The following is a 14689-nucleotide window of genomic DNA, read 5'->3' as shown; positions in this document are numbered from 1 at the left end:
TTGTCCAGAACACACTGAGTGCACAAAATATTTGTTGAATCAAAATGCTGAAACTTGACATTTTCCCCAGCAGCCTACATCCCAACATGATTCTTCCTGTACATTCAATCTTTTGCCAAACACACTCCCACAGATGATGAAAAAAATTTTTTAATCCTTGTGACATGCCAAATTTCAGATAAATTGCAACTACCTGGTTGATGAACATAATAGATAATGCAAGCAATGTATTAAATACTTTTTTCAAATGAGCATCAGAGCATAAACCAGTATAAAATACACACAATTTATACTTCTATCCACTCTATTTCTTCTGATAACAACCAGAGATCAATAACCCTTTTAAAGAGTAGAAACCATTATTAATTGAGGCCAAGAAACTGGGTCTTTGAAAAACATGAATCAAACAGAATGGTACTGGCACATTTTGATCTATCATATATTTAAGTTTTCTGTTAATACTAATAATATCTGACATTTCTTTTATTTTGAAAGAACTGTAGCATTGAGTCATATTATGCTGCACAAGACAAACATTTTTCTTCACTGTCATAAATTATCAGAGACCTGTCAGCTTTGGAATACTAGATGACAGACTTCCAAACTTTGGCTTTCTCTGGATATTTCAGTTTTAATACATATATTATGATTTCTTAATTTTCATTTGTATATATGTTGGGCATGTTATTGTTGACATGATATGCAGAATACCAAATTCTAACTCATTACTCATTTAAGAACATAAAAGTATTGATATAAATAAAATTGGGACTTCCTGGAGTCTTTCCTGAATCTCTTGGTGATATGTTGCTTGGTTGGTCCACCCTGAATGCCTCATGTGAGGTAGCAATTCACATTAAAAAATTTAAATTGCAGTTTTACTCAGCCTATAAATTCTACATTTTCCTTCCCAATGAAAAGCACTATACTCTTTGTTTGTTTGTTTGTTTGTTTTGGGAAGTCAGTGTCTGGTTCACACACTCTCCACACTCAGACACTCCTCAAGTGTTTATTCTGTAGTCAGTTACTGCAGAGGAAAGAAACACAATTGTACACAGGTTGAAAGCAAAAAATATACAATTTCACACAATATATCCAGTTTTCAACCGCTATAGGTATACAGGTACAATACAACATAGAGTCGATGAAGGAAATCTAACAGCTCAGGCTTTATAAGCACTGAGGAATCCAAGAAGAATGTTACCATCCATGTTAACAAAATTCAAGTGCTTTGAAGAGCCAACTGGAGGCCTATCCACAGATGTCTTTCATTTCACAGGAACTCCACATTTCATAGGGAGTTCCATGATTCTGTAATTTCCAATTCTTTGCTAGCCCTTTCTGTTTGTGGTAAAACTGTTCTCTTCCATTTCTCTTTAAGGCAAACTCCCATGAGCACTACAGGCATGCCAGGTGGGAGTCCCATCAGGAGCCACGTGGATGAGCCAGGCCCACAGTGCACGAGAAGTATGATGGGAGGAGGTGGGGGCGGGGAAGGAAGAGAGGCAGGAACTTCGAGAAGCTGCCTCATCTGAGGTTGGAATTAGAATGGCTGTCACCTGCCTGACCCCACCCAGAGAAGAATGGAGCAGACAGACTCCTGACCACACAGCTCGACCTGAGCAGGTCAGCTGCCTCTCCCATCCTTCCATGTGTAAAAACTGTTACCCTTTGCAGGCCTCCCTCTGCCTCGAGGTGAGTTCACTTAAAGGCTGAATGTGCAAGCCTGAGTTTGGGGCATAAGTTAGAGTGTCTGGTGCCAGGAGGCGCTGCCACCGCACTCTGGCCGCTGTGGCAGTAAGAAACATGGCCCACTGTTGCCAGAACTTTTTCTCTAGAGAAGCTGAAAATCCAGATTCATATGAGCCCCCTGATTCCAAAAGGATGCAATTTATTTACATTCTGGCCAAACCATTCTCAGGAATAAAAAAACATGGGTAAAAATAAGAGCCAACAGGGCAGACCCCAGACCATGGCCCACAACCCCCACAGCCTGCCTGCTTCCTGTCATTTCTACATCAAATCTCTCTGAGGCATGTGAATCAGAACTTCTGGGGTCTTAACTGTTCACAGGACATTTTTTGGATTTTTTTTTTTTTAAAGCCTAAAAGATAGTAGTCTGTCTCCATTCTTGTTCTTTGAAATTTTTCAGTCTTAAAGGGAACTCGAATTGGGGCAACCCTTCTCTCCTGTTAAAATATTTCAATCATACACATGATAAAGAGAGCACCACATTGAACGGAGGGAAGGGGCGGCTGACAAATGGGGGGAGCAGAGGATTCTGAAAAATCAAAGCAGTAAAAGGAAAGCTGAGCTGTTTTCTTCAAGTGTCTCTGATTCCCACACAGGTCAGCTCCTCCGTCCTCAGGCAGCTGACAGGTCTGTCTCCCAGTCTTCCTGAGTTCATCACTTGATGTCTCGGCTGTCAACGGGTTGCCCTGAGCCCTAGTAAGAGGTGTGCAGGGCTTCCTGGACACGGAGGGAGTCGTGCCTTCCAGCCACTCCCTGTATAACTCCTGCACATGGGTTATGGCCTCCAGGAGCTGCATGGGGATGTCAGTGTAGAGGCCTTTCATCTTCTGCAGCAGGGCCTTTTCTGTGTGCCCATCCTCTGAGCTTGGCCTCTGCCATTGAGGCATACCCCAACACAGACAAGAACCTCCACAAAGTGATAAGGGAACTTGCCCTTCTTCCATTTTAGGACCCCGTTCTGGATGCTTTGAAAGCCGTAAGCTGCAGCAAAGTGCAAGAAGACCTTTCTGCTCTTCTTGAGGGTGACCTCCTGGAAGTCTTTGTTCCTCAGCGCATGGTAGGTGACCTCCCCCACGTCCTCACTGAACAGCTCCTTGCCTGCATGTCTGAAGATACGTGCCAGGAACCCATCAGAGCTGGCTCCATTGTGGTGCCTCAGCTCCTCCTCTTTCACATCTCCAGAGTGCCCAGGGCAGCATATCTCATGGAGAGGTAACTCTGTTCCATCATCTGAGCTATTTTACCTGAGGTCAGCACATAGTCAGTCAGTGCTCCGGGAAACCCGAGAGACCATGACGATGTCTTCCTGAAGGGCCTCCAGCTTCTTGTCATAGCATGGAGCCACGATAACATGGAAAACCTTGTCAGGGGACAGATTCTGTGGTCTGGCAACGTAGTACTTCACCAGGGATCCCATGATCTGCTAGGGAGACGTGACAGTGCAGAGGTGGGGGGTGACGGAGTGACACAGCATCCGCTCAGCCTATTGGACCCAACCAGGATCCTCAGGCAGAGATCAGCGTGGGTAATGAGGGCTCTTCTTCACTGTGCTTGCGGAATCGACGCACAAACTCTTTTGACTCTCCAGGATGCTGAAACCTGCAGCGATCGTTGTATCTAAGACATAATGCACTCTGAGACTTGTGAGGAAACCACAGAGTCTTCTGGATGCATCAGTCACACTGAGGCTGAATTTAGCAGGAAAATAAGACATAGACGGGGACACACCGACACTACCAGCTCCTTGTGCTTTGAGGTGTCCCATTTCTTGTTAAGGTTCAGAACTCAGAAGAAGTCATTGGCATTCTGCTGGGAAACCTGGACTCCTTCCTCCGCAGACACGCAGCTGTCCCAGGTCAGGCAAATATCTTGGCATCAGCCAATTTGTGGAATACTCCCTTCTCTCCATTCTCCTGGGCTAGACTTGGTACATCGATTGATGCATTCTATTTGGTCATCAGTTTTTGTTTTTACACTACATTCCTTCCGCGTACAGTGCTCACAATTTATCTGGAGCTAGGCGGGCAGGTCCGGATGTGCAGCCTGAGGGGAGAAGAGACCCGCGGTCACCACCACCTGCTGCCCTTTGTTGTCGTCCGGTGCTGCCCTCTGAAAAGCATTATACTCTTTAGGAAGCAGGAAGTCATTCTTAGTCTACTTCTGATGCACTAGACTTGCAGCAGGCAAATCGCTCTCTAAACTTCCTAAAGCAAATAATACAGCACTGTTAGAGCGTTTGTTATATACCCTTTTAGTTGTGAACTTTGGCATAATCATATCTTACATGGTTTTTACAGTTCCAAAGATATTCCCACATACTTTTTTTTTTTTTGTAGCTGTATAAGCCCTGTGAAAGATGGGATATATTTTATTCCCCAAATGTTACATGAAAAGTAAATAAAACCTCAGAAGGTCAAATAATTTCCCTCAGGTTGAACACTGAGGGAATTTTCCATTGAATGTTAGTGAAACATCCCTGAAGCCCTGATTCCTTTCAGTCTAATTTTTAAATATTACTCTAAATATTATCCACACTACACGGAGAGATTAAGAATGCCGGTAATGATCATTTAATATGCATATTTGCCTTTTGGATGATCCCAGTATTCTTACCGGAAAAATCTCATGGGCAGAGGAGCCCATGCGGTTGCAAAGAGTCAGACACAACTCAGTGATTGAGCATGCATGCACGCCTTTGGGATTCTTGGTATGTAAATGAATTGCTTAAAACCTTGCTCCACTTTATAATTGTATCACTTGTCCATCTCAAGTTTTAGGGGTTCTTTGTATATTTTCTTGCTTGTGTGTAAATATCTTGCTAATCTGTCACTTCTATTTCTACTGTGTTCACAATACTTTTTCCTGTAAACAGTTTTAAAAGTTTAATCTAATCACATTTGTACATATCTGTACATATTTGTAGTTTGTGTTTATTGGGGCTTAATTAATAAATCCTTCTCATGGACAGAGGAGCCTGGCAGGCTACAGTCCATGGGGTTGCAAAGAGTCAGACACGACTGAGAGACTAACTTTTGCACTTTTAATATATGCTGTTAATAATGATATTTTGCTATATTTGTGTAGGAATGTGTAAAATTTGATTATTGTGTACAGAATGAGGTAGAGATCTATTTTTTCCATATGAACATCCATATTGTCATGATACTATTTTTAAGTGGTCCATAAGTCTCCTCTAGTGTGATATGGTTTGTATTTAATTCATTGGTTCCCAAATACATAAAATTTCCCTATGGCATTTCTTTGGTCTGTTTATCCAATGATACACTATATCATAGTGTTTTCAATTACTTTTACTTTAATTAAATCTTGAAGTACTATCAAGAAAATCAGTATTTTGCTTGTATTTTCCTTCATTGACTTGATATTCTTATTCTTTACTCTTCAATGAATATTAAGATCTATTTCTAATTCTCTGCTGTAGTCTGTTAGTTTATAGGATCTCTTTGATGTAATGCACAATTTTATTACTTATGAATAATGTCAATTTGGACTCCTCTATTTTAATCTCTGGTGTTGGTGTATGTGTATATAAATATATATTATTTTTCTTATTTCACATGACTTGCTCAGCTCTCCATTAAAATGATGACTAGGGACTATGTGAAAGCCTTTTACTGTGTGGATCACGAGAAAATGTGGAAAATTCTGAAAGATATGGGAATACCAGACCAACTGACATGCCTCTTGAGAAATCTGTGTATAGGTCAGGAAGCAACAGTTAGAACTAGACATGGTTCCAAATAGGAAAAGGAGTACATCAAGGCTGTATATTAGCACCCTGCTTATTTAACTTATATCCAGAGTACATGATGAGAAACGCTGGGCTGGATGAAGCACAAGCCGAAATCAAGTCTGCTGGGAGAAATATCAATAACTTCTGATATGCAGATGATACCACCATTATGGCAGAAAGTGAAGAAGAACTAAAGAGCCTCTTGATGAAAGTTAAGCTCAACATTCCGAAAACTAAGATCAAGGCACCTGGTCCCATCACTTCGTGACAGATACATGGGGAAACAGTGGAAATAGTGGCAGACTTTATTTCTGGGGGCTCCAAAATCACTGCAGATGGTGATTGCAGCCATGAAATTACAAGACACTTACTCCTTGAAAGGAAAGTTATGACCAACCCAGACAGCATATTAAAAAGCAGAGACAGTACTTTTCCAACAAAGGTCCATCTAGTCAAAGCTATGGTTTTCCCAGTAGTCATGTATGGATGCGCGAGTTGGACTATAAAAAAAGCTGAGCACCAAAGAATTGATGCTTTTGAACTGTGGTGTTGAGGAAGACTCTTGAGAGTCCCTTGGACTGCAAGTAGATCCAACCAGTCCATCCTGAAGGAAATCAGTCCTGAACATTCATTGGAAGGACTGATGTTGAAGTTGAAACTTCAAACTCCATTTGGCCACCTGATGGGAAGAACTGACTCATTTGAAAAGACCCTTGCTGGGAGCTGGCATATTGCATATTGAGTGCATATTGCATATTGAGTGCATATTGCATATTGAGTGCAGCACTTTCCACAGCACCATCTTTCAGGATCTGGAATAGATCAACTAGAATTCTATCACTGCCGGGAGCCAGCGTGAGGCACTCCACCCATGACAAAGGTCATGAGGAAGGAGGCTCGGCATACGCAAAGGCGGGATCGAGCCTCAGGAGTCCCCCTGGAAATTCTCCAGCATCTACCCTCAAAACCAGAGTCTGCCTACTTTCTGCTTTGTGCTTTCACCTACACCTCTGACTTTACGGGGGGCTGTCCCCCACTACCTCTCTCTGAAAAGAGAGTTAGCTTACAGCTCCAGTTAGTAATTCCTGGGTGTGACAGTGTTTCAACCTACAAACTCCTTTGGAAATCCTCTAGCCTGCCTGAATAGGTTTTTCTGGCCACATGTGATTGTTCAGAGCCTCCCAACTGTGAGAGGCAGGAGATGTTCTAAACTGTCTAAACACAGATTCTTTTGAGTAGTTAAAAGATTGATTAGAAATTGTATTGGTGAAGGGTTTTTCACTTGTTGGGCCAATGTTTGCTGCTAAGTCTCCATACTCCTTACCTACTGTGTCCTTGGCAGTGTATTGATTGATATAATGGGTGTATAGAAATGTAAAATGCAGCTTTGTCCAATGCTTTTTTGGAGGCTGGTGCCTGACTTTGGAATAATCACCTTTAGAGAAAAATAAGTTTCTTAAAATGTTAACAGGCCTCCGGGCCAGAAGATGATGTAATTCACCTGAACTTTTGCATATGATAAGTTTGAAAGCCTGGCTTCGATTAGGACCAGGAACTGTTGTCCTTGCATGACTCCACCCCTTACCCCATTATCCTCTACGCATCACTTAAGGTATAAAAACTACTCTGGAAAATAAAGTGCGGGCCTTGTTCACCGAAACTTGGTCTCCCCATGTCGCTCTCTCTCTCAAATTCTGGCTGAGTCTCCATCTGGAGCGCGGAACCCGCCATGCTTGCTAATTATGCCTGGGCTTCTAAGATCCGACCGGGGAGGCCTCAGTGTCTCCTCTCCTTCGGGAGAACGGAAGGACGCCTGCGGCCTATGTAAGTGGTGCAAACTTCTTGTCTTGAAGTTTTATTGGTCTCCCGCGTAAACCAAGCTACTCAGCCTCATTTCTCCACTGAATTTTCCTACTGAGCTATCCTCATTCTATTACTCTTTATATCCTTAATTAACGTTTAATTAAGCAGTTGTTTCCTGACCCTTGACATGCTGTCTGTCCTTTGAATACCCTGGATCAGCTGAGGCTGGACCCCGGCAGACCCTGATGCTGGGAAAGATTGAAGGTGGGAGGAAAAGGGGACAACAGAGGATGAGATTGTTGGATGACATCACCGACTCAATAGACATGGGTTTGAGTAAACTCTAGGTGTTGGTGATGGACAGGGAGGCCTGGCATGCTACAGTCCATGGGGTCACAAAAAGTTGGACATGACTGAGCGACTGAACTAAATAGAACTGAGGGAGAAGCCTGGCATGCTGCAGACCCTGAGGTTGCAAAGAATCACAGATGACTGAGCAACTGAACTGAACTGAACTGAGGAATGAAGAAATTTCTGGCCCCTGACTTTGAAGAAATCTGTGTAACAATACAGCATCAAGTACAATATATTTCATCAGTTTAATTAGATGTCTATTATCAATTCAAGAAATTACATTCTAGCACTATGTTTATTACATTTTATTTCACTGATGGATTTTGAATTTTTTAAAAGCTTATTTTCTCTCATGTATTTGTCTTTATACTTTAATTTGATGACGTGATGTATTGCTTTAATAGATTTTCAAAATGAAATCATCCTTGCAGTCTGAGATAAATAAGTTTTGAATTTTTAATACATTGCTAAATTAGATTTTTCACTATTTTATTTAGGTTTATTGCATTTGTATTTATACATGAAACTGCTGCATAATTGTGGTTACTTGTATTGCTCTTGTCTTGTTTTGAATCAGACTTACACAAACACTATAAAATGAGCTGGGGGCATTCTAATGCAAAGCTGGACTACCTTTTTCCTAAAGATTTCATAGATTTTTCCTGAGCCTGGTAGGTATTTTTGATAGTAGAAAGGTAGGGAAATTATGAACTATTTACTCCAGTTGCTTGATGGTTTTAGACTCTTGTCGTTTTTTGCTACTTCTTAAAGTGCTGTTTCTGTTAAATATGGAGTTGATACAAAATATATTCATAACAATCATTGGTAGGAGTAGTAACATCTTGTTTCCTGTCTTTTGATGCAGTTGATAAGTTCCTCCCCAGGTTTCCAGGCCCCTGTCTGCTGTTTTTCCTCTAGCTTTCTGGCTGCCCTGTGCAATCTCGAGTCGTGTTCTTCCTTACCTTCCTGACTTCTTCATATGGAGTGGCCCCCAGTGATCATTCCCGGAATATTTTCAGTCCACTCTCATTTCCAGTGATTTCTTTTGACCTTATGCCTTTACATAGCCAGCTTAGACCCCTTTCCTTAAGTTCAGACCCATATATCCAACTGGATGCTTTCTATCTTTCTCTGGATGTTCAATAAGCATCTCAAAGTTAAAATGTCCAAGTTTGTGTCCTAATTTTATCTACTTATTCTTCTTTCAGTTTACTCTCTCAGTTAATAGCAATTCCACCTTGATTGCAGCCTTGGCAAAGACTTTGAGCCAGAGAATCCAGTGAAGGCCTACCTAGATTCCTGAATTATAGAAACTCTAACATGATTTATGTGATTCTCTAAGCTACTATGTGTGGGGATATTTTATGCAGCATAACTAATACAAAGCATATTTAATATTTTTTTGCCCTTCTTTGAACAAATTTGTATAAGACTTGTGGTTTTTGTCTCTTAACTGTTTGGTAGAATTTACATGTAAAGCCATCTGTTCTTGGGCATTCTTTGTGGGAAGGTCTGTAATTATTTTTTCAAAATTTCTTTAATAGTCATATTAACTATTTCTTCTAGTAACAGATTTAGTGAGCTCTATTTTGCCATATGTGTCACAAGCTTAGAAATTGTAGCTTAATAATGAATGTAAAAAGTAAAATACTATTTGAAAAGGTGATGATGGTAAATAACTTTGGCTGTCTTAAGGCCACTGTTTCATAAATTGAAGAAGGTCAAGATTGGTGCAGATTATGACTCTCTAAACTTTCTTAAATCTCAAGTCTTAAAAGCTTCTGCACAACAAAGGAAACTATAAGCAAGGTGAAAAGATAGCCATCAGAATGTGAGAAAATAATAGCAAATGAAGCAACTGACAAACAACTAATCTCAAAAATATACAAGCAACTCCTACAGCTCAATTCCAGAAAAATAAATGGTCCAATCAAAAAATGGGCCAAAGAACTGAATAGACATTTCTCCAAAGAAGACATACAGATGGCTAACAAACACACGAAAAGATGCTCAACATCACTCATTATCAGAGAAATGCAAATCAAAACCACCTCATTCTGACTGAATGGCTGCGATCCAAAAGTCTACAAGCAATAAATGCTGGAGAGGGTGTGGAGAAAAGGGAACCCTCTTACACTGTTGGTGGGAATGCAAACTAGTACAGCCACTATGGAGAACAGTGTGGAGATTCCTTAAAAAACTGGAAATAGAACTGCCTTATGACCCAGCAATCCCATTGCTGGGCATACACACCGAGGAAACCAGAAGGGAAAGAGACACATGTACCCCAGTGTTCATCGCAGCACTGTTTATAATAGCCAGGACATGGAAGCAACCTAGATGTCCATCAGCAGATGAATGGATAAGAAAGCAGTGGTACATATACACAATGGAGTATTACTCAGCCATTAAAAAGAAAACATTTGAATCAGTTCTAATGAGGTGGATGAAACTGGAGCCTATTATACAGAGTGAAGTAAGCCAGAAAGAAAAACACCAATACAGTATACTAATGCATATATATGGAATTTAGAAAGATGGTAACAATAACCCTGTGTACGAGACAGCAAAAGAGACACTGATGTATAGAACAGTCTTTTGGACTCTGTGGGAGAGGGAGAGGGTGGGATGATTTGGGAGAATGGCATTGAAACATGTATAATATCATATATGAAACGAGTTGCCAGTCCAGGTTCGATGCATGATACTGGATGCTTGGGGCTGGTGTACTGGGATGACCCAGAGGGAGGGTATGGTAAGGGAGGAGGGGGAACACATGTATACCTGTGTCAGGTTCACTTTGATATATGGCAAAACCAATACAATATTGTAAAGTTAAAAAATTAAAATTAAAAAAAAATTTGTTTAATAAAAATAAAATAAAATTCCTAAAACATCAAAAAACAAAACAAAACAAAAACAAAAAAACCTCAAGTCTTTTTCTCCTCATCACAATTCAGTTTTAACTATAGACAGCTGTACTAGTCAAGATTCTCCAGAATTTAAACCAACTGTATATAAATCTATTTATATACTCACACACACAGTCATATATCCTATTTATATAGAAGTGGTACTCTCTCAGTCATGTCTGACTCTTTGAGACCCTATCAACTAGCCCACCAGGCTTATCTGTCCATGGAATTCTCTAAGCAAGCATACTAGAGTGGGTAGCCAATCCTTTCTCCAGGGAATCTTCCAAACCCTGGGACTGAACTCAGGTCTCCTGCATTGCAGGCAGATTCTTTATGATACTTGCCACCAGGGAAGCCCAGTCAGTTCAGTTCAGTTGCTCAGTCGTGTCTGACTCTTTGCAATCCCATGAACTGCAGCACACCAGGCCTCCCTGTCCATCACCAACTCCCAGAGTTTACCCAAACTCATGTCCATTGAGTCAGTGATGCCATCCAACCATCCCAACTTCTGTTGTCCCCTTCTCCTCCTGCCCTCAATCTTTCCCAATCTCAGGGTCTTTTCAAATGAGTCAGCTCTTCTCATCAGGTGCCCAAAGTATTGATTGGAGTTTCAGCTTCAATATCAGTCCTTCCAATGAACACCTAGGACTGATCTCCTCTAGGATGGACTAGTTGGATCTCCTTGCAGTCCAAGGAACTCTCAAGAGTCTTCTCCAACACCACAGTTCAAAAGCATCAATTCTTCAGTGCTCAGCTTTCTTTATAGTTCAACTCTCACATCCATACATGACCACTGGAAAAACCACAGCCTTGACTAGATGGACCTTTGTTGGCAAAGTACTGTCTCTGCTTTTTAATATGCTGTCTGGGTTGGTCATAACTTTCCTTTCAAGGAGTAAGCATCTTTTGATTTCATGGCTGCAATCACCATCTGCAGTGATTTTGGAGCCCAAAAAAATAAACTCTGACACTATTTCCACTGTTTCCCCATCTATTTGCCATGAAGTGATGGGACCAGATGTCATGATCTTAGTTTTCTGAATGTTGAGCTTTAAGACAATTTTTTCACTCTCCTCTTTCACTTTCATCAAGAGGCTCTTTAGTTCTTCTTCACTCTCTGCCATAATGGTGGTGTTATCTGCATATCTGAGGTTAATGGTTTTTCTCCCGGCAATCTTGAATCCAGCTTGTGCTTCATCCAGCCCAGCATTTCTCATGATGTACTCTGCATGTAAGTTAAATAAGCACAGTGACAATATACAGCCTTGACATACTCCTTTTCCTATTTGGAACCAGTCTGTTGTTCCATGTCCAGTTCTAACTGTTGCTTCCTGACCTGCATACAGGTTTCTCAAGAGGCAAGTCAGGTGGTCTGGTATTCCCATCTCTTTCAGAATTTTCCACAGTTTAATTTGATCCATAGAGTCAAAGGCTTTGGCATAGTCAATAAAGCAGAAATAGATGTTTTTCTGGAACTCTCTTGCTTTTTCGATGATCCAGTAGATGTTGGCAATTTGATCTCTGGTTCCTCTGCCTTTTCTAAAACCAGCTTGAACATCTGGAAGTTCCCAGTTCACATATTGCTGAAGCCTGGCTTGGAGAATTTTGAGCCCATCTCTATATAAAAATGTATGTAAAATACATATGTATTTATTAAATATATAAAATCTATTAATATATATATTTATTTTCTTTATGATTGTGTAAGCATACTTTGGAGATTTTGAGGAGTGGTTCCAGATTACTCCAATAAATCAAGTTATACAAATTTATTTGGTTTCCCAGTGCATATAGAATTTATGTTTACCATATAATATAGTCTGTTAAGTATGTAATAACATTATGTCTAAAAAATCTACATACTTTAATAAAAATACTTAACTACTAAAAATTGCTAATCCTAATCCTAGCCTTCAGTGAGTTATATTTTTTTTTGCAATAGTAACATCAAAAATCACTGATAACCGATCACAACAAATATAATAATAATGACAAACTTTGAAATTCTGTGGGAATTACCAAAATGTGACACAGAGACACGAAGTGATCAAAAGTTGTTGGAAAAACAGCCCCAACAATCTTGCTTGGTTCAACGTTGTCACAAACTCAATTTGCAAAAAATTCAATATCAGCAAAATGCAGTGAAGCAAAGCACTATAAAATGAGTTATGTGCAGTGCTTAGTTGCTCACTCATGTCAGTCTCTTTGCAATCCCATGGACTGTAGCCTGCCAGGTTCCTCTATCCATGGGGATTCTCCAGGCTAGAATACTGGAGTGGGTTGCCATGCCCTCCTCCAGAGGATCTTCTTAACCTAGGAATAAAACTGGGGTCTCCTGCATTGCAGGAAGATTTTTTATCAGCCGAGCTACCAAAGAAGCCCAAAATGAGGTATACTTGTACATATATATTTATTTGTTACTTTTACTATATAATTCACAACTTATATATAAGGAAGTGATTCACATCATTATGGAGGCAGTCACCTCCCAAGATCTTCGGGGCCATTCAGTAACCTGTAGAACCAATGGTTTACTTCCAGTCTGATCCCAGAAGTCTGAAAGCAGAACTGATGGTGTGGTTCTAGTCTGAAGGCTGGTATGCTCAAGACTCAGGAAGGAGCATATTTCAGTCTGAGTAAAAATGCAGGAAAAAGTCACTGTCCCATTTGAAGGCCATCAGACAAGAACTCCCTCTTATTTGGGGTGGTTCAGTGGTTTGTCCTATGAAGGCCTTCAAGGGATGGCCTGAGGAGCAACCACGTTAGAGAGAGCCATCTGTTTTACTCAGTCTATTGATTTAAATGTTAATCTCCTCCAAAAACACCCTCACAGAAATACCCAGAATAATGTTTGGAAAAACATCTGGGACCCTGTGGCCTAGTCAAGTTGATACATAAAATTAACCATTGCAGTAGCTTACTATAATCTCCATTTTAGCTCTATAGGTCTTTTAGTGAGAAATACCTCCAAATTTCTGAAATGGAGTCTTTGCTTTGTCAATATTAGTGTGGTTTTTCATCTCCTCAGACTTTTCAAAAATATTTTAATGTTTCAAATTGCATGGGGTATATATGTGCCATGCAATTCTACTTGATTTCTAATTCAACCAGATACCTGAGTTGGCATTTAAGAAATATTTTTAACAAATATTTTAAAATATATTCTGATGTAAAAGGTAAGTGTTAGAAGTAGTAAATATTTATAATATAGGCCTTGTTAACAGTATATCAACTACATTTTAATTAATTTTTAAATTTTGTGCCTTATTCACAAGAGTCAAAAAAGTGTCAAGTGACTCATTTGCTGAGTAACAAGGGTTCTATTACAATGAATATTGAAGAGTATACCTTTGGGTACCTTGTAATTATAATTTGAGCATTTTTCCAATTATACAAAAACATTTTCATTTCGTTCAAATCAGAATAATTTTAACCAAAGAAATAGTAATAAATCAGAATCATTTTACTTGTCAAAATTTTGACGAAAGAGGTCTTAACAGCCAGTATGTAGACCTACAAATTATTTCTATGAAACAGATCTCAAGCAAATTCTTTTGCTGCAATTCAGAGGATCATTGGCTTACTTTAAATAGATGTTTGGTAAACATTTCCCCACCTAAGAAGGTCTTAAAGCAACTCAGCATATTTTTATTTTAGCCTCCTAAGCTCAGTAAATTCTCTATTTTTCAGTAAAGAAAAAGGACGTTACCTAAGTAGATAACCTTGGATAGTAATTACTCATAAGACCTGAGGAAAAATAATAGCAAATATCCAAGTGTCAGATTTAAACAAGTTTCTTAGCTAGAAGGTATTTGATTACTTCTATTTCTGATAGTATATGACCCTTTATCTCATAGTAGTCCTGTAAGAAAATTATGGTATGAAGTTTCCTTAAAAATCTAAAACTAGGGCTATCATATGATCCAGCAATCCCACTCCCGGACACACGCCTAAAGAAAACCATCAGTTCAAAGGATACATGCTCCCCAATGCTTGCTGCAGCACTAATTGCAAGAGCCAGGACATGGAAGCAACCTAAATGTGTATTGACAGAGGAATGGATAAAGAAGATATGGTACATATATACAGTGGAATATTACTCACAAAAAAG

At 39.8% G+C, this 14689-nt stretch overlaps 1 pseudogene; it reads right to left on the bottom strand.

The window, feature by feature from the left end:
* Positions 1–2100: 2100 nt before the first annotated feature.
* LOC102408798 overlaps positions 2101–14689 on the bottom strand; it is a 141812-nt pseudogene continuing 129223 nt past the window's right edge.

Source organism: Bubalus bubalis, chromosome 2 (genome assembly GCF_019923935.1).
Source record: "Bubalus bubalis isolate 160015118507 breed Murrah chromosome 2, NDDB_SH_1, whole genome shotgun sequence".
NCBI lineage: Eukaryota > Metazoa > Chordata > Mammalia > Artiodactyla > Bovidae > Bubalus > Bubalus bubalis.
Note: the sequence above shows the minus strand (reverse complement) of the source record. Positions and strands in the feature narration are given on the sequence as shown.